At 35.6% G+C, this 22,105-nt stretch overlaps 1 non-coding gene across 1 annotated transcript; it reads left to right on the top strand.

Moving 5' to 3' along the window:
* Positions 1–9,863: 9,863 nt before the first annotated feature.
* Positions 9,864–9,935, top strand: Trnae-uuc. Its single transcript has one exon. It is a non-coding gene; the product is annotated as a tRNA-Glu (tRNA).
* The last annotated feature ends 12,170 nt before the right edge of the window (positions 9,936–22,105 follow it).

A 22,105-nucleotide genomic window follows, 5' to 3' on the forward strand; every position in this document is an offset into this window, starting at 1 on the left:
TGTGTGGAGTTTACCAATCCGCACTAGGTCAGCGTGGTGGACTAAGGGCCCGGCCACAGCTAAGCGGCGTGCGACGCAAAATGCGATGATATGCCGCGTCTCGATTAGTTGCGACCGCGGCGACGCGACGGCGTTAGCGGCTAAGTTATTTATCATTTTTAACAATGGCTCTATTACAAGTGGCTGGCAGAATGAAATGAAAATGGAATTGTTCAATATTCATTATGTATTCACTACGAACGCGCGATGAAAATAAAATAAGTATTTAGTTTTGGTTGTCGACGCCGCCGCGCACGCCGCTCTGAGCTGTGGCCGGGCGGAACGCGCTAGTACATTCGTTTCATTCGCTCACCGCGTTGCCCATCGCCACCGCGATTCATTCGGTGCTCATCGCGCTGCAGATCGCGTCGCAAATCGCGTCGCCGGTAGCTGTGGCATAATCCATATAATGTCCTACATTTGTTTTCGCCGTTGGTCGCTTGAAATCGCGTCGTGAGTAGCTGTGGCCAAACGGTAAGGTCCAATCCCTTTCAGTAGTAGAGTAGAGGAGGCCCATGCCCAGCAGTGGGACAGTAGTATTATTTATTATAATCTTTGAATCCTTCCCCATAAGAGCATCTTACATTCTTCTGGTAATGTGTCACAGAGAAGTAAAAATTTGAGAGGGGACGGTTATTTTCCTTTGTGTCCAGCCTATCATGTGCAGTAAAATATCAATTAGTAATAACATATGGTGTTCATTGTATTCTTTGTTTTAAGTATATTCTACGAATAATAAATTTTGCCATTGAAGTAATCATCATTCCACGTATCAATTTCGTTGACCTGAAATAAACAAGTAATAACACATGTATCAAACAGACCGACGTCACCGCGATAGGGTTGAGTGTAAAGTATTAATAACTCAGATACATTATATCGAACAAAAAAGTTGTTGCGAAAAAAACAAATGTAATTTCGCCGCTGAAGATTCTCTGAATATTTGGAATGGTATTTCATTCAAGAAACTTATATATAAATCTTTATAGATTCGAATTCTTGAACGTTATTTTTAAATTAATAAATAGTCAAGCGGCCCTATTCTATCTTTGGACCAATCCGTCTTTTTGCAATTGATCGCGTTGTAATCGAAGGATAACTTTGATGCAGATAAATAGGCGAGTTTTTGACTCCTTTACCTATACAGATATCTAAGCCGTCATTTGAATCGAACCCCCGCAATTGCAAAAAAACGGACTCGCCTACTTGACTACACCGTCATGCATATGTCCATGATAGCAGATAGAGGTACATGTACATACTTATATGTCCAAAAACGATATTGCCGTCCTACTAGGAAACAGAGGTGTAGCATGCGTCGCAGTTGAAGTTTTAGAAAGATAAAACATTTTATTTTGCCAAATCATAGGATCTTAATTAGAACTTCGTTACACAAGTCAAGATTCAAGTTCTAAATATTTCAAGATACCACATTCAAGATTTTGTTTCATATACCAAGAAGTACTTGCACTTAACAAAGTGATATTTTATATGATCTTTAACATTGTTTATTAGTTTTTAGAATAACATATTGATAACAGATGACCTTAATTATTATCCTAAATATACATTCATTTAATATATATAATTAAACTCTGGACACATATCATTTAATATTACATATAAATACATATCAATTTTTTTTTATTTTTGTGGGGTATTACTAGAAAAAGAGTTTATAGATATAAATATTTTTTTTCTTTCTTTCTTTTTCACTCAATGGCGTAGTTGTAATTGTACACGGTACGCATACGACTACTGCGCTGAGGTCCTAGGTTCGAACACAGGTCGGGCCAAAATAATTGTGACAGGGTTTTTCCACCTTAAATACATTATTCAGTCGCAGCTCTGAGCCAGGAAGTTGGCGGTGGTGTGATAACCTCGTGCCTCATAAAGCTGTTGGTCCTGCGCCTAATCTCTCTCCGGTCATGTCGGATTGCTATCTTACCGGACTATGAGAGTGATGGAACGGAGAGTGCTCCTGTGTATTGAGCACATACTTGTACATTATAATATCTCCTGCGTACCTGGCTGATCTCTGTTGAGATTGGCGGCCGTGGCCGAAAATTCGGCTAGAAGCATTTCTTTTTTTTTCTTATCTTAATAAGAGTTGTTTGTCGCTTGATAAGCCACTGCTATGAACTTACCGCATAACACCTCAGGCAGTTAGGATAGGTTGAAAAGCATGGAGCTACCGTCCCGATCGGCATGACCTGAGCCGCCTCCCTTTATGGTTGTATTGTGTTCCCGAGTTCCATAATAGAAGTGAGAAGATAATAAGGCAATTTTTTAATAATTCACCATTGATAACACTTATGGTTAGCATTGGATATGCCGCTAGTTACTTAGCACTTAGTTCTTTTTAAAGCAGTACATTTAAATTGATAAATGGGTTACCTAATAAGTGATTACTGCGTGGACTTATCGAACAGGGCAACCGACTGGGGCTTCGCGATCGCCCAGAACCTCACGTTTCGAGAGACCTGCTTCTAAAGAATATAAAAATGTTACCCTCTGTCAGCAATCAGACAAAAGGTCTCACAAAGATCTCCCGCGCAGTGCCTTGCATCAGTTGAGGTCGCTACAGTTTACTGATTAATGAGACGGTGAAATAGTTCAAGAATGTTTCAGAAAGATGACAAAACTAGTCGACTTAAATTTCTAACAAACAAAACCACGTTATAAACCAGTTAAGAATCACTAACCGACCACCACAAGGCAAATAAACGTTCATAAAAAAGATATACGACTATCATAACTGAAACGTACGTATTTTTTGCTAGCGTTAGCTGTTAGAGCAAAAAATTATCAAGTCGTGTAAGATTGTTGAGTTAATTATATTTGTTGCTTGATCAGTTCAGGCTTTAGTAGCGTGTTTAAACCGTGGAATGAATAAAGTTTGATGACATCGTGTAGACGATTGCTTTCTTGAGAAATAAGTTGGATGTTCTACGCTCATTCTCCCAAGTTGTGTGTATGACTTTTATACATGTAATAATGAGACGAAACTACTCGTTTTATGTTACAAAAGACTGTGCTAGTACCACCACCTATACTCTGAAGTCTGAACTTCATTGAACTACTTTCTACTCATGTTATAAATGTGAAAGTTTGTGAGGATGTATATATGTATGTATGTTTGTTCCTCTTCCACGAAAAAACTACTTAACGGATTTGGATGAAACTTTACAGCAATATTAGTTATACATCAGAATAACATATAGGCTACAATTTGTAATGATTTTGTGTAATTTGGTCATAATATACCGATATATATCAAATATGTTGGAAAAATATTTATCCCGGAAAACTTCTTTACGCGGGCGAAGTCGCGAGCCAAAGCTGTTTCGTCAATAATTAAAGATCGTGAGGGATAAGTTAAGTTTTCCTATTTTTTATATCAGGAATTTATTTTATTCGCGTTTTCAAAAAAGAAAAGTCGGGAGCTTTTGGGCTATTTGCCCTACAGAGTTCAAGTATATATGATCAGCTAATCATATCAACATTTATAAATAACATACACGTCATCGTATATCGCCTATTTAAGGTTATCAATAAAAATGATATGTTGCTGAAAGTAAACAAATATTTCTTTAACAGCATTTAGAACATTCTAGAAAAACCCTTCAACAACCTGGAATTATAATGGTCACATACATAAAATCATTTAACTCTATATAGTATACGGTACTGTCTATGGTTATCTGGGCTAACGTGGCGCGTGACGGGGAACGACTGACTACCGCTGGCAAGTGCGCTCCTGCGCAGCTACAAAATGTAAAATCAGCAAATTACAAATTCTATGAAATGCATACAGTGTTCCTACAAATTGCATTACATGATGAATTATATAATTATATCTATTTATTCACCTTATACATGTAGCAGGAAATCGTTGGATGCAGGCCGCTTCCAGTAGGTCGATGTGGAAATCTTTGGGGGACGCCCATGTTCAGCAGTGGACATCCTGCGGCTGATGATGATGATATTTTGTATGGTGTCACAGGGCTTTATAGTCATCCTCACAACGCTACAAAATCCTGTGTAAATTTCATCAGAGCGTGACCATCAATGAGTCTCTAAGAACATTATTTATCGTACCTCGCAATGAAATAATTAAATAGATTTAAAGAAATTGTGAATATCAAAAATTAGGCACTCAAAAGCCGCTTTGTATGGGTTTTTCATCCACGCGTTTTTCTGAATTTTATCGCCTGGAGGAGGTGGACGTCACCGTCATTTAAACGACGTTACAAGATTTTTTTTTGCCGTTGAATGACGAGACGTGTATGCCGCTCGCCTGATGGTAAGCGATACACCCATAAACAGTAGCAACAACATACACAACTTTGAATTAAAACTGCGTGATACTCACACGCTCGTAATCCTGAGCCATAAGGTAAGATGGGTGAAAAAACTGTGTTGAGATATGACAGGCAAGATTATATGAACTAAGTTATACCTTTATATAATCATCTATAGTTAATAATAGATCAAGAGATAATTATATAATGTAAACAGTTAACTTTATCACGCAGCTAACTGTTAATTTTCCTCTAGACGGTATGCCTATGAAACAAGAGATAGATTTTAGGTCTAGTAATTCGCTATAGTGGCCTACGTTAGTGTGCCGCGTTCCAAGATTAGCCTTTGTATTCAGTTTCAAATAAGCCGGCAAAATTGTGTCGACTGGGGAGGGACAATCGTCCTACGTCATCTACTCCTAACTCCTAAGATGTTTTTATTACATAGATACGTAGTCCGAGCTCAATACTGGCAAGACGAAAGCAAGGTAATTGCCCGACATTCAACCAACTCCAACCACTGTCGCGGCTAGTCGGCTTACTAACTTCTTGTATTTTTATAAATAAAATGCCCTCCTGTGTTTTTAGACGATGTACAAATTATACTCCAACTGTGAATGAAAAAAACTTTTCATTTCATATGTTAGTAATAAGTATACACTTATTTTTAACTAATGAATGCATTTTATTTGACTGTCATTGCGACGCGACGGGGCGGTCGACGCTCGGGCCCATTCGGGTTCAGTCGGACCGTATCAATGCGAGCTGGTAGGGCTGTAGGTATGTGACTATATATACTGCGCTGTTTTAATGTGCAATTTTGTTAGTCTATGACGCGTCTATTTGTAAAACGTCATTGATCTACTCTATCTGGATTTGCTTACCATCATGTCCAGGTCACTTTGTCATACCCGTATAAGAAATATCTCTTTTATGCAAAAGTCCGCCTAGATATGAGCTACAGCAATGTATTTTTCTGCCACCATGCAGAATTTGCAAGTTATAGTTTAAGTTTTAAGATGATGCGTACGGGCTTTTTTTTTCTTTCACATCACCCGACCGGGGTTTTAAATCTTCAACCTCAGAACGGGAGTAATTTTAACCATTTAAATTCACCGGGGCAGGCCGATGCAAAATGAAGTCTTCAGATTTTTTTCTTATTAACTTCGAAAGTATAACTACATAAACATTTACAGCGAGTCTCTAAAATTTTTCCATTTGCGTTCATTGAAAGGTCGTGTAATTTTTTTGATTTAAATTATCTTTCATAAAATCATCTAATAGTACAAATATAGAATTAGTAAATACTGGGCCCTTATTCTGTATGATAGTGTAAACGCGTAACGCGGCCGTGTCATGTTATCTTCGAGAAATGTGCGTGGAATGGTATTCTGTAAGCCAAATTTCTATAGTACTAAACATGATGCGTTGTGTTACGTGCTTGTTATGCACTGTCAAAATAACGTGCGGGATAGAGAATAAGGCCCCAGCATGGGTCTATCATATTGATAATTTTATTTTCGCTTACTTAAAAGCCTCTACAGCGTCGTTAAGGTCAAATCGTGCGAGTCACTCTACTACCAACCGCAGGTTTATTTCCGTTCTTCCGGTGCGAAATAATTTATATCTGTTTTGTTTTCCATAAAATTGTTTAATATAGTTTTTTATCTAAGTATTATTCAACGCCTGATACTATAATAAGTATTATTATTTTTTATATTTATTTACACTTTATATATTTAGAAGTATAAGGCTTAATATGGCAGGGAATTCTACTGGTCGACCTTAGGCGCAGCAATAGATAAAGTAGGTGCGTCTACATATGGTGAAAACTGGAATTTTATATTATGTGCTTTAAATCATAGTATTTTTCTTAATCGAGCAGGGCAAAGTGACTCCACTGCTCCTGACGGTAAGTGGAGTGGGGTCCAATAGAATGTCGACTGACGAGAGATGATTAACCCTCGGCAGTCAACACAATTATGCCGGATTAGAATTGGATACACAGGCTGATTCCGGAACGCGACACATTTATATGGGCCACTATGACGGGTTTTAACACCTTGTGTACGGTGGTCGCTATTCGGGCGGATATAAATATCATACCACTATTTATTAATATAAACAAAGGTATATTTATCTAACAAAGCATTAAGATTCTTCTTACGTATAAAATACGTGCTAGGAAAACTAAAAACTTCCTTGTTACCTCTTAAATATCACGTGTATTATATAACTAGACGGCTATATATAACATTCCATGTATAACAACAAAGAATTTATGTGTTTTGATAAAATAGGAAGACATAGCAATAATTTAGTATCAATGTCAATGACTTTTAGATACTAGGCGTTGCTCGCGGTTTTGCCCGCGTAAATAATCTATTTTTTACGTTTCACACATCGATGTCTATTCTATAGACACGGTCGTCCATATAAACTATTCGTTCAAAATCTGAACTAAAATGGCAAAGAAAACGTCACTGTTATAACCTATTTATTCGCTTGAACAACAAATATTTTTACTTATTTGACTAATATTTTTTATTCAAATCCAGGTTTACACTTGACTCGAGTTCTTATATCATGAGCGCCACTCCGTACACAACCACAATCTGTCAATATTGACGAAACTAAAGTCAATTTGAATGGATTGTAGTTCAATTCAGTTGAACATAGTGAATGTTCGAAACGCCAAATCTAGTATGTAGTACATATATATCGATGGTTTAATATTACCGTGATGCACCTACCTTATTTATTTCTGCACCACCCTAAGGTTGACTGGGAGAGAATACCTATGGCATTAAGTCCGCCTGTATACTTTTGTATATTAACAATAAATAAATAATCTTTAGTATAGTTCTTTGAGATAAGAACTCTGGTAATATATGTATGGTCTAGTTTTCATTGAAACTTGTTCAGCTAAGTTAGTGTTTACTTTTAAGAAACTTCAAAACTTTCAATAATATAAGATACAAGCTCAGATGTGACTCCGCTTGTGAATAATTCAATAATAATAATTGTTTAGCAACTGCCTCAGTGGCGTAGTTGTAATTGCATAGTACGGGTATGACTACTGCTCTGAGGTTCTGGGTTCGAATCCCGGGTCGGTCGAAATAATTGTAACTGAGTTTTTCCATTTTAAAAAAATTACGCAGTCCCAGCTCAGAGTCAGGAAGTTGGTGGTGTGATACCCCATGGCCTGATCTCTCTCCGATGATGACGGATTGCCGTCTCACCGGACTATGAGAGTGAAGGAACAGAGAGTGCGCCTGTGTATTATAATATTTCCTTCATGCTTAGCTAATCTCGGTTGACATTGGCCGCCGTGGCCGAAATTCAGTTAGGAAATTCAATCAATAAATTTTAGATTAATGCATGTGAAATAAATTAAAACAGACTGACAGTTATATATACACTAACTTTTACTCCCGGTTTCGCCCGTGTTCAAAAAAATTCTGGAATATAAATCCAGGATAAAAAGATAAAGTAGATTTCTATTAGTGAAAAAAAAATCCAAAATCGGTTTAGAAGGTCCTGGGTTTAACGCATTCAAACAAACAAACTCTTCAACTTTATATATTAGTATAGTTTTCAAATTATTTGTTGGTCTATTGAGTGAGTTGTTTTGCTAATATTTTTCAAGTAATGATACGCCAAGTTCATCTAGTTTCGTTAAAGTTAAAGGTTGTCTGAATTATTTATTATGAATATTTTTTATTTATGAATAGGAATATTTTGCATACCTATTGAATAATATTGAGGAATATTATAGCTTACATTAATAGCTAAGATGATAGATATATGGACAATTTAAATAAGTATAAAACTATGACTTATAGGTTTCTAATAACATTAACTACCGTATCGTAACGTTGCTGATGATGGGATATATTTAATATCTCGGATAGCGACTTCACACAAAGTGTTAACACACGCCATAGTGGTCCACGTAAGTGTGTCCCGTTCCGGGATCAGCCTGTGTATATCGGGTTCCTACAGGCCGGCATAATTGCATCGACTGCCGAGGGGTAATAAAAAAATACTGTAATTCAAGGTGTTGGATGGTGTTTCTACTGTTTATGGGCGGACGTATCGCTTACCATCAGGTGAACGGCAAGCTAGTCTCGTCATTTATATAATAATAAATAAGAATATCAGCCCTGTATTATATACTCGCCCACTGCTGAGCACGGGCCTCCTCTACTACTGAGAGGGGATTAGGCCTTAGTCCACCACGCTGGCCTAGTGCGGATTGGTAGACTTCACACACCTTCGAAATTCCTATAGAGAAGTTCTCAGATGTGCAGGTTTCCTCACGATGTTTTCCTTCACCGTTAAAGCGAACGATAAATTCACAAAGAATACACACATGATTTTTTAGAAAAGTCAGAGTTGTGTGCCCTTGGGATTTGAACCTGCGGACATTCGTCTCGGCAGTCTCGTCATTTAAAGCAATTAAAATAATATGTCTCGTCAGTCAATATTCTATTGGACCCCACTCCACTTACCGTCAGATGCAGCGGGGTCACTTTGTCGTGCACATATAAGAATTACTAATATGTTGATACGGATTCGTAATCTAAATATTATATATGAAAATATAATTACATATAACTACGAATAAAAAAGTACGTCTAAACAAGAAAATATTTATCTGTGGGTTATGACATAATCAGTCTTACTTACAAACTTGTTTTAGCGTTAAAAGGTGGTTAAGAATTGCTTAAATAGCTGTCAAACCATCACCGGTATTCCTAGCTTAAACCTTATTAAGAGGCAAGATGGCGGGTTTTAACTAAGCATAGCTTTGCAAATTTTTTATAAGTAAGAAAATAAAAGTCACCGTAGGTCGCTGGATGCGGTTCGCTACTAATAGGTCGAACTGGAAATCTTTGGTGTAGGCTCAGTTTAGTAGTGGACATCCTGCGCCTAATGATTTTGATTCGTGGGTTCATAATTGCTATTTATTAATTATATTACGTTATTAACAAAGCCTTAACATGTTTATTTTTTTCTTTCCGTTTTTTTCCCTTGTGATCTTCAAAAAGTCTAAACTTATTTTAATGACATTTTATTAGCACTTTTTCGAATATACCATAGAAACCTCGTATTCTAAAATAAACTTTTAGTGTTCTTATCCATTATTTAAACCGTTAAAAGTTGTACTAATTAAATTATAACGTTTCTCCGCATGTAAAGCTCCAAGCGAAAGCAAGTAAAGGTAATTACATTTACAGAAAACCCATCGAAAATCGAACTTGCAGTACTACTTAGGTCGTACTGTAGCATTTAGCTAAATGAGGTACATTTGCTGGACTTAATGTTATTTTTGTTTATTTATTTACTAATAATATAGTAATTCTCTTTGTTTAATGTAGTAATGTGTGTATTTAAAATTGTGCTAGCAATAAAACTTTCTTTCTTTCGCCTACTTTTTATCGAATAAAACGATAAATTTATTATAAAATACTGTTTAAAAATCATGTGGTCCGTAAAATAGCGACTCCATCGTCATCCCGTATGGTCTAGTGGCTAGGATACCTGGCTTTCACCCAGGAGGCTCGGGTTCGATTCCCGGTACGGGAAAACTACTTTTTGCATAAAATTATAATTTTATTCTACCTACTGATTATAAAATAATTGACGATCGTAAGCATCGTACTTTGAAAATATTGCTCGTGCTTATAATATCTAACTACTAGTTAGGGAAAAATATTCGATATCCTTATTTCAGTGAAAAATTTATGTACTGCCATATTTTTTTGTGCAATTCTCTATGCACGATACGTTAAAGGACATTTTAGAGTAAGTACCATAGCATTGTTAAAATCAACCGCCAACCAGTAGTGTATCGACGGCTACAGAAGAAGCTAAGCAAATTTAAAACTTCTAACCGGTTCTAAATGTATGTAAATCTGTAACGTGGCATTGGCATATATATATATATATATATATATGCCATAAAGGTGCGTTGGGGTTAAATCGGACGCTTTTTCGACGTGTTAAACAGTCTTCTCGAATTATTTTTTTACAAGAATTCTATAGGAGTTATCATAATGAATCATTAACTTAGCTACATGTTATTAAATGTACTAAATGGTATATATTTTTTCAATTCCTTAAAAATAATAGTTAATGTTTTATAAGGCTTTAAAAAAGTACCATACTTTTAGAAATGTGTGAGAAAGATAGGACCTTCACAGGTATAGTTCGGACTACTATCTAAAATCGTCTATGATACAGGGATTCTAAAATCCATAAAAAGAGCATATTCTGATCTAGATAGTCATTTACAAACATTCAAAAATCTTTAAAAATATCGTGAGATATTTTTAGAAGCGAAATTTGTTTATTTAAAAGTTCTAGGCTTACGATCTTACCCCTCATGCTTAACACTGTAGATATTTATAAAAATATTCTAAGAAATAGTTCATACACGTGTAAATAAATAACAAATAAACAAAATTGATCATTCAACTGAGCTAAAAAAAATTACATAATTATTGAGTTCAGACGTTTTTGTGTGTAAATTTTGACACAAATTTGCAATATTTTACAAGTGCTAGATCGAACGATATTTATCCGTTCTTTAACGACAAATAATTGTATGGGTAAAGATCGGATCTCAGGGAATATAGGTGTTTCGACAAATTTGAATAAAGAAGTCACAAGATTTATTTCCTTTATGATACTATATGACTACAAAATTATTTGAAAACAGTAAATACTCAATTAAAATTAGGCAAATTCTTGCATGGGGTTAATCCGGATCTGCCAGGGAACGACGAAATACCGATATTTTGTTTGTTAGCACCGTAAACATTAATTACTTGACGGAATCATTTATGTGAACTAGTGCAACGTAAGCAAGAAAATGGGGTCGCAGGTAGTGTTGTCCAAAAACAAAAATTATAACACAATTGCGAGTTATTTGATTTATACGATGTTACACCTCCTAAGATCTTACCCCAACGCGCCTTATATATATATATATATATATATATATATATATATATATATATATATATATATATATATATATATATATATATATATATATCTGCCCCATATCTGCCCCACTGCTAGGCACGGGCCTTTTCTACTTCTGAAAGGGATTAGGTCTTAGTCCACCACGCTGTAGTGCGGATTGGTAGACTTCACACACCCTTAAAATTCCAATAGAGAACTTCTCAGGTATGCAGGTTTCCTCACGATGTTTTCCTTCAGCGTTACAGTAAGCGATAATTACAAATAATACACATATTTTTTAGAGAAGTCAGAGATGTCTGCCCTTGGGTTTTGAACCTACGGAAATTCGCCTCGGCGGTCCGTTCCACACCCAACTAGGCTATCGCCGCTTTTTTGGACTTTAATTACGGCTTTATTGAGCTTTAATTGTATGTTTGTCCTTACGCAAATTATGTAATTCCAATAAGGTATTTTTACTTAACATTGGCCCAGTCTTTATTGTTTCCGTAAATAAACAGTAAAAAAATGGCTATAAGGAAACTATTAAAGTAAAACTGACTGCCCCAGTGGAGTTCAATTAAGGTATGATTGCAGTGCTGGGATATCGGGTTCGAAACTCAAGTCGGGCAAAATGATATTGGGTTTTACTACTCAGGAGAGAGTACGAAATTTGTATCCGATATGATTATAGGCTCGTTACCTATCACATCATGGGACGTAATAGGCGTGATGAAACGTGGGTGCACCAGGTGCGTCTCTGGCTACCCCTTCAGGATGAAAAGGCGTGAGTGTATGTGCGTATTAAAAATAAAACTTATATGCATTCATTTCTATGTATTGCAAGTCTTGAGTTATGTTTTAGGTTGACGAGTTGCTATGTCTTTTTTAGTTCATATTAATATTATATTTGATGTACAGATTGAATTATATATGACATGATTGTAATTATTTTTCAGTGAAAATACTAATAACCCAGATAAATAAGGCGAGAACCAAAAATGATTATCTTTTTTAATGTTTACCAAAGAAAAATTTAAATTGCATATCTACTATAGTGGTAACTTAACATAGGACCTTGTAATAATAAGCCAGCGAAACATTAGTCTCGCTGCTCGACTACCTACATATTCCTTCCAATCCACGTGTACGAAGCAATTACCACACTTATTACTTAACTACAATCCATCAATTTACCATAAATCACGCATAAATCTCCCCACAATGGTAATGAACTTGAAACATGATGCAACATGCAACACCACTTTCATAAGAAGATACCGGTTATGTTAATTTAATTGAATCAATTACATGGTTACAGTATTTATATTGTAATATCTAGGTTGATAAGTGCATTAAGGATAAATAAACTAATAAAAATCAAGATAGCACATACGCCATTTAACCTTGACTAAGGCAGAGGCACCACGAGTGCACTTTTCCTTTATTTTTTCGCCGTGTGTATTCCGCCGTATGACGTGGTTGGAAGAAAAGTTACATAAAGGTTGACTTTACTATGAAATAGGTACCATAATATACTGGTGGTAGGTCATATGTGAGAGTTCGCCTGGGTAGGCACTACCGCAATGTCTAATTCTGTTGGCAAGCAGCATTGTGTAGGTACGGTTGTATTTCGGGTTGAAGGGCGTTGTTGCCAGTGTAACTACTTGTTATATTAAAACTTAACATCTCATGTGTAAGGATGGCGAGCGCAGTGGAATACCAAACAATACTTTGTAGTTCACGGTCTTGGTTGATGTTCCTGCTGTTTATAGGCAGTCGTGTTTCTTTCTATTTGATTAAATTATTTATGGGATAAAGACAGATTAGTGTTCCCCGAGACTCATTGAGTTTCACCGCTCAGTGTCATCGTGTGCCACTGCTGATCCTGGTTTACAGTTGTAGTGGTGTGTGTGTGGGCGGGAAAGTTCTTATTTGTAGTGGAAATGAGCGTTGCATTTGTAAATATTAAGCAAGCAAGTTACATATGAACATGACTAAACTGCCCTAGACAGAGCAACCTGGTGTGCAATGCAAGAGGCCTACACTCAGCATTGGGTGAACATAAAGGCAGAAGAAGAAGAAAAAACTTCATACGCTGGTTACAGTAATGAATTAAATTTTTGCAACTTGCCTCTTCGTAAAATTTATCCAGTCTTACAAACTTGTTTTAGCGCTAAGAAGTGATTAAGAATTGCTTAAATAGCTGTCGAAAACATCACCGGTTTCCTAAATTAAGCCTTATTAAGAAGCAAGATGGCGGGTTTTGGCTTACAGGTGATCGAGTAAATTTGTGTTTTAACTAAGCATAGCTTTACGAAATTTTTATAAATAAGACTGATCATGACGAATTACGCCATAATTTGACAACAGCAATTACGATTCTATAATTGTTTTTAGTATTCTTACGCCATATTTAAATAATTGGCTTACACATTAACCATATCGTGGTTTGAGCATGAAGATATATTTACATTGGAATGCGTGACTGTCGATTGCAATTAGTTAAAAAGTTAATGGTATCTAGATATACTCAATAATATATTTTTCCTCTATTATTACTATTAAGGGGGTTTATGTTTGGTTCTCAGCCAACGAATGCCCACAGGTTCAATTTACAAGGGCACAAACCTCTGACTTTCCTAAAATTATGTGTGTATTATTTGTGAATTATGACTTGCTTTAACTGTAAAGGAAAACATTGTGAGGAAATCGCATACGTAAGAAGTTCTCAATATTTTTTTTTTTTTTGTACCTGACATACCTTTGTTAGCCTAGCAGGGCCGGCTTATACAAACACACCGATCTTGCGGGTGAGTGCTTTAGGCACTGCGAGCCCTTAAGTGACCATGCTGAGGGCGACCCTCTAAAGGGTCACGGCCTCGGCTCAGGACGGCCACTGAGAGAAGATGTTAAGTTCTCAATAGGAATTTTGAGGGTATGTGAAGTCTATCAACCCGCACTAGGCGCGCGTGGTGGGCTAAGGCCTATCCCTCTCAGTAGTGGAGGAGGCCCGTGCCCAACAGTGGGACAGAATATAATTTAGTGCTGATATTATTTGTAATACAAAAGTTGTGAATATATTCTTAGGGTTCATCACGATGTTTCCCAATGTTTCAAATGAAAAATATACACACATTTCTACCTTAAAAGTCACGCATGTGTGCCGTGGGAGCTAGAGTCAAACCCACGACCTTTGCAATCCGCTCCACTCCCGACTAGACGCGGCTTATTGAAATGGAAAAATAGAAAAGTATGTTTACACCAACAGACAATTTACAGTTTTTATTATACGGAACCCATCGTATAACATAAAGCCTTGACAGACGAGCGTCAAAATTAATATTGTTAATAAAAATTTTATGACACAAAGTGATGTAGTTTTTTAAAAATAAATCATTTCACCGCTTGGCTTTCTGTAAAGTTTTTGAGAATTAACTTTGGTTAAATAAATTTAAAGTTTAAACTTGCTTGATTAAACCTCGTTAGTTTCGAGCTCATCAAGCCTTCAAATTTGACACCAGATAAAATTAATGCTTTACAAGATAGCAATCAACATTTATTATTTATATTGTAATTTTAGAAAACTGAACGAGAGATTTGCGCGTTTGTTGAGACACGTTTGAAAGAAAAAACAGATCGTTTAATCATCCCCTCACATAGAAGAAGAAAAAAAAAATTAACACCATTTAATGGTAGACATTGATATTGCATATGCATAGGCTATGTAACCAAAATTTAAATATCAAATGATGCAAAACCAAAAAATTATGTACAAAACAAATTTGTTCGTGTATGCTGAGCTTATACAGTTTCATTTCAAACAATCTATGGGCCATAATTTACTTTATATTTTCTAAAGATAAATAAACCGTCCAGTGAAAGAAAATTTCTTTTCCAAGACAAAGTTAGACAAAGTACGAGCTGTTTCATAACTTTTCACTTGTTATAATTTCGCTTAAACGACTGCGATAGATACTTTAAGCTATACTTGGAGTTTTCTAGTTTGAAGTTTCTAAAACAAGCCTTAAGTGTTTATTTTCTTAAAGTTTCATTTCATTTGAGTATCAATTATTTCTAGCTGTCTACGGCGAGAACTGAACAAAATTTCGTTTGCTATAAAACTAAATTCATTTTAAGTTTAAGTTAAGTAAGGACTGTTTTTCCATCAAGTAATTTTGGTTGTAGATAAAAGCAAAAGTAAGTTAATTTAAGTGAGTTCGCGTAGCTGAAATATTTTTTATATAATAATTCAAAATAAGTAAAGCTATGTTCTATGTGTAATTTTCTTAGCCATGAAAGCGAAAGTAAAATGACATCTGCATTGGTACATATTATAAAACAAAGTCCCGTTATCTGTCTGTATGATATCGATTTTTTTAAAATCTACTGAACAGATTTTTATGAATGATACGTAGATAGTTTTGCACCCTGAGAAGGTTATGGGTTCCTTTCTATACCGGGAAAATACATAGCGGAACTTTTAACCCGAAAAACTCCTTAACGCGGGCGAAGCCGCGAGCAAAAGCTAGTAGGATATATTTTGGTGTTCAACCGGCATAAAAGTTATTTTTAGTATAAAATAAGACTCATTCTACTCCTTTGTTTTACGAGTGTGTAGATCAAAGATGCTTGAAAAATATTTTTTCTAAGAATTTTTCATTCTATCTAGAAATAGAAGTACAAGAAATAAATAATCTCATCTATTTTGCTTCGGATTTATTCTTAAACTGAATGTACGTACTTCTCAGAATACATCTGATGCTGACTACATTTTCCATGAAAACATATTTTTTTACATTTTATAAGTTTCTTTAACAAGCGCTCTCATTATCTTGAGACTTAGGATGTTAAGTTTTTAATACCAAGTATTTTGTCTACTGAAAATCTTTTACTAACTAGATCACTCCAATTCTTCTGCACTGGGGCCTCATTTTCTATGACAGTGTTAACTCGTAATGCGGCTGTGTTAACCTTAGTAAAATTACCGTGGAATAGTATTCTGTATGGAAATTGTCTTAAACGCGACGCGGTGCGTTACGTACTTGTTACGCATTGTCAAAATGACATGCGATATACAGATTTACTGGTGGTGGGTCTCTCATATGTGAGAGTTCGCCTGGCTAGGTACCACTGTAATGACTATTTCTGCCGCTAAGCAACAGTGACTACACTGTTGTGCCCCGGTTTGAAGGACATTGTAACTAGTCACCAGTGTAACTACAGGGCCCTTATTCTGTATGATAGTGTAGCCGCGTAACGCGGCCGTGTCATGTTATCTTTGAGAAACGTGCGTGGAATGGTATTCTGTAAGCCAAATTTCTATAGTCCTAAACATGATGCGTTGTGTTACGCGCTTGTTACGCACTGTCAAAATAACGTGCGGGATAGAGAATAAGGCCCCTGAATATAATAAGACTTAACACCTTATGGCTCAGGAAGGCGAGCGTAGTGGAATACCAAGAAATACTTTATAATTAAAGATGTATGGCGTTTCTACTGTTAATGGGAGGTCGTATCGCCTACCATCAGGCAAACGGCAAGCTCGTCTCGGCGTTCAAACAAAGGAAATCAGAATAAGATTCCGCTGTTCTGTGGTAGAAATAGCCAATCGTCGTTCCTATCTGTAAAGATTTAATCATACAATAAACCTATAATTATCAATTAAAAATAGCTTAAGTACAACATTTCAATCAACAATGACTTGCATTTATTCATGAATACAAATTGTGCAAAATAACAATATTTTATTAGATTGTGAAGGTCATTTGGTTAATATATAAAAAACTAGTTTGATGACATTGACACAATACGAAAGGCTTCGTTGCAAGCTTCAAAAAGCCTGCAGTAAAGCTGGGACCATAAATATTACAAATTTTAGAAATGCGGAAATGTGTTTTTGTATTGGCTCGGTAAATGATCTCAATTCATCTGATGGTAAGTGGAGTAGGGATCAGATAAAATAGCAACTAATGATAGACGATTACCCCTCAACAATCGACACAATTATGTCGGCCTGTTTGTAACTGCATATACACAGGCTGATCCCGGAACGCGACACTTACGTGAGTCATTATAGCGGGTTTTACACCTTGTGTATTGTTGTTACTATACGCGGGGGGGGTGTCCTAGATACGATGTTAAAAGTAACAGAGAACTGATTTGTATTAAATTTGTAAATAAATCACGTCTCGGAATTCCCGAGTTTGCATATCCCAGAAAACAGCAAAGTTGGACTTTTATCTCTAAAAAACTCTTACACGCAAGCGAAGTCGTAGGCATAAGCTCGTCTATTTATGTATTCTTATTTCAGCGGAGATCTTCCTGTATCTTTTCCATGCAAAATATCATGGCACGTGTAATAAGCTTATATAATTTATTCAAATAATAAAATATGGCCATCGAATCGAAAAATGATGTAAGCTCAACTTAATTAAAATTAGAATAAAATTTTCCACGACCTGATCTAAATCACATTTTTAACCAGTGAGATATCTTATTGATTTTTATAATTATTTGATAGCTTTTGTTGAATGTTGGCTTCATGTTTTCAATATTTATATATATTTTTATTTTAATCCTTCAATTTAATTGTTACTACAATAAGTATGATTAATTCATTCTTAACCGAATTTCGGCCACGGTGATCAGTCAGGTATGCAGGAGATATTATAGTGCACAAGTGTGTGCGTAATACACAAGCACTATCCGTTCCTTCACTCTCATAGTTCCGTGAGACGGTGATCCGACATAACCGGAGAGAATAATAAGTATAAGGAAGGAACTTCTTCGATCATTATTTTCTTATGCATCAGTGTTTTAAGAATTTGATGCATATAGGTAGGTACCCTTTTGAATACGATATTTTTTAATACAAATTCTTAGGAACTTTGGAACTTTTTTCAACCATATTTTTTATGATTTTATTGTGTTGTGTTGAGCATCTTTAAGGCTGTATCTAGTATTTTTAAAGTATATGAGGTACGATGATCAAATAATGCTGAAACTACACATTTTCCAAGCCTCGCCATGCCACCATAAATTCAAACGTGTGGATAAGGCGTTTGGCACGGATTGCGTGGGCTTGTAAGCGTCAGTAGTTTGATGTCGATATGGCCGAGTGTCGGTTTTTGAACATAAATCATTGGAAAATGGGAAAAGCTTAAGCGACAAGAACTTGCGATGCATTCACACGGTTCTGAATGGTCTGTAGAAAGTGTAGTTTTACTAGTGCCAAATGTGTGGTGGCATTAGATGATTCTCTTGTTCATTTTCCTAGGACTGCCATTTATATGTTTAAAAGTAAATTACTCCTGATAGCTAATAAGAAAGATTTGTGTAGTAGTAAATAAAGATATATATATATTTTTTATATAAAACTATTATTGTGAGTTTTTTAACTATCAAACGGGCTATTCAAGATTGGAATTGAAAATCAATTATTAGTTTTACTTCCATCTAAGCATGAAGGGTACAGGGATGAACTTTAGATTTCCTTCATTCAGCGAAGGTAACACATTTATCACTCGCCATTCATAACTGTATCCTTAACACGAATATTTACGATACAGTATCGTTAACGTAATAGTTTAAGTTAAGTTTTGTGTGGAAATTTGAACAGCGCCCCGCGAACGAAATTGAAACTAAAATACTTAAGCATGAACATTTAAACTTCGAATTGTAAATTGTGTTGCCAGAAAAGAGTGTCCCAAAATGCACGGGAATCGACAACACGATTTTTTTTACACATATAATTGTCTAACTGTAGAGATATAATAATATTAATAATAAGGCTTTTATTTCTTGCTTAGTAACATATTTATATACGTACTAGCTGACCCGACAGACGTTGTCCCGTCTTAACTATGAACTTACCGCGCATTCTGTCAATCGCTTAGAGTTATTTCAAACAACTCACAGTTATGTAAAAATAATATTGTCGTTAAGATTTCTTAAATTTTCTAATTTTCTGCTCAACTTCCTTAATGTTTATCTTCTCAAACCTTCTCCTGACAATAAAGAACACACAAAAGAAAGATTTATCCAATTTGGTGCAACCGTTTGGAAGTTATGCGCGTACAAACATTTCGATGATTCATTTTTATTTATATAGATTCGTTAACTGCATCGATACGAATATTGGCCACGTCACGAGCGCTGATAACTTTAGTTAACCATTCTCCATTCATGAGTTCAATGCTACATAATCCAGTTTGTGAATGAAGAAAACAAGTACACGTTTCTATACACGTGACATTTGATAAAAAAAATTAGAACAATTTTAATTGTGATATGCGCAAAAGCGTTTTTTTGATGGAAGTTTAGGTGCTGCACGATCTCTGTTCGTGAAGTGTTATAATCAACTGTTGATTGGTGGAGCAACATAGTTGTAGCAACTGTAAAATACCTACGAAGTTCTCTATAGGAATTTGAGGATGTGTGAAGATCAATCCGAACTAGGCCAGCGTGGTGGACTAAGGCCTAATCCCTCTCAGTAGTAGAGGAGGCCCGTGCCCAGCAGTGGGACAGTATATAATATAGGGCAGATATTATATTTTATATAACTATGTATATACTAGCTGACCCGACAGACGATCCTGATCCTGTCAACTATGAATTTGCAGCGCGCATTCTGTCAATCGCTAAAATTACCTTTTTTAAATTTTTTTAACGTTCCATTCAACTTCCTTAATTTTTTCTTTCATAAGATCCTTCTTCTGACAACAAAAAAAAAAAAAAAAAAAATTGTGAAATCGGTCCAGCCGTTCACGCGTGATGGCGTGACCAAGGGAAATAGGGATCCATCTATATATATCCATATATATATATTACTGTATTACTGTAAAATAATTTTTAGCCTAGTAAGGAGTGAAACGGACTGCCGAGATAAATATGCACAGGTTCAAACCCAAGGGCACGCACCTCTGACTTTTCTACGGTTATGTACGTATTCTTGGCGAATTATCGCTTGCTTTTACGGTGAAGTAAAACATTATGAGTAATTGATTCAGACCGAAATATGCACAGTTTTGTGGCTATTTTGTATCGTGCTTGGTGCAAGAGTTAGCGGCATCAGTCCAACGCTTACGATAAATATCTTCCTCTATATAAATATTTTATGTGATATTACAACTTTCTTTTTGAGCAAATTGCAGAAACGACTTGACTTAGTTTGTACGATCGTTCACTTTACATACATTATTAGTGAGCATCCAGTCCCGAGCAAATGGTTTTAGAGAAGTCGAAATGGTGTTTTATAAATAAAACCAAAGGTTCCTCACAGTCCCTTATACACGTTAGCCCTTCATACGTTGTGACGAGACCAAGCAAATAATACAATCTCCTGCTATATTAAACATATGTTTATCGAATGCCTCTGGGGTTTCAGGTTTGAATTCCGGGTCGAGCAATGCTATAGGATTTTTCTGCTCAGTATTAGCTTAGTCTAGAATCTTTGCCCGAAATAGCGATAGGCTCGCCAAATGACATCATGAGACAGAATACGCAAGGTGAAAAATGCACTTATCCCCTGCCTACCTTTTGAAGAATAAAAATCATGTATGCGCATTTATTTTAAAAGTGTTTTACAAGGCATAGTGAAGGTTTGTTTACGTTGCAAGTAATGTATGAGTATAGCTAGAAGAATAGTTCGGAGAACTATGGCGCAGTTTATAGTTGTTATTGAATTCAAATGAACTTTTTGCGAGCGCCACGATTGTTTTGTCTGATTGTATAATGTTTGTTTTGTAGCATTTGTAATAGTTTGAATGTTTATGCAATATTTTTAATCTACGTGCATGTTGTTTTTCTTATGTATTTTCCTCGTAAACTATTCAAATATATACAAATTCTGTGTTAATCTGTTTGAACGCGCTAATCTCAGGAATTGTTTAATCGATTTTGATATTTTTACAACTAATTCGAAGCTATATTAATCCTATGTGCTAGGCTACTTTTACATTGGGAAATATTATCCCGGATTTTATTTTTGCCTGGGGAGGCCCAGGTGAAGGGTTATATTTGGAGGTATGGAACCGTAAAAAAGACGTCATAGTGCCGATTTGACGCGTACCAAGGTAACAATATTACAGTATCGTGCCGTTATTATCAATAACGTTTAAATAAAGTAATTTATTTAAATAATATCCATTTTCCAAGAATCATAGAAATAGTCAACCAGTGAAGTGCGAATTATGACTATTTATAATAAAATAATTCGCCACGTTATTTAATTATTTTATTATATACTAGCTTTTGCTCGTGGCTTCGACATATATCTGTATAGCTGTAAGTCTTCCACATCTTTACTAATATACAAAGCAGAAGAGTTTTGGTTGTTTGTTTGAACGCGCTAATCTCAATACTAAAGCGATTTCGAATTTTTCACTAATGAAAAGCGACATTCCTTTTGCGTGGTATAGGCTAGTTTTTATCCCGGAGAACCTTTTTCACGCGTGTGGAGCCGCAGGCAAAAGCTAGTGTTAAATATATCAATATTAAGATCCATTAACAATCAAGATAAATGTACTTATATTTAATGGTTTTATTCACCACAACAACGTAATATCCGCGTATCGTGTCCGAAAGTTTGTTTGTTACCTTGTGACTTCACAAACATGCAATTAATGGTGATTACATAAATTTAATTTTGTTATTTATAGTATAAGGTATAAAGTTTTTTGCTGAAAAATTAACATAAATAATATCACGCCTTATACCCTTTTCGGGGATAGGCAGAGGTAACACTCACAATCTGCGTTTCATAATGTTCAATTATAGGGTGCAGGCCT

This window comes from Manduca sexta, chromosome 20 (assembly GCF_014839805.1).
Source record: "Manduca sexta isolate Smith_Timp_Sample1 chromosome 20, JHU_Msex_v1.0, whole genome shotgun sequence".
NCBI classification, from domain to species: Eukaryota; Metazoa; Arthropoda; class Insecta; order Lepidoptera; family Sphingidae; genus Manduca; species Manduca sexta.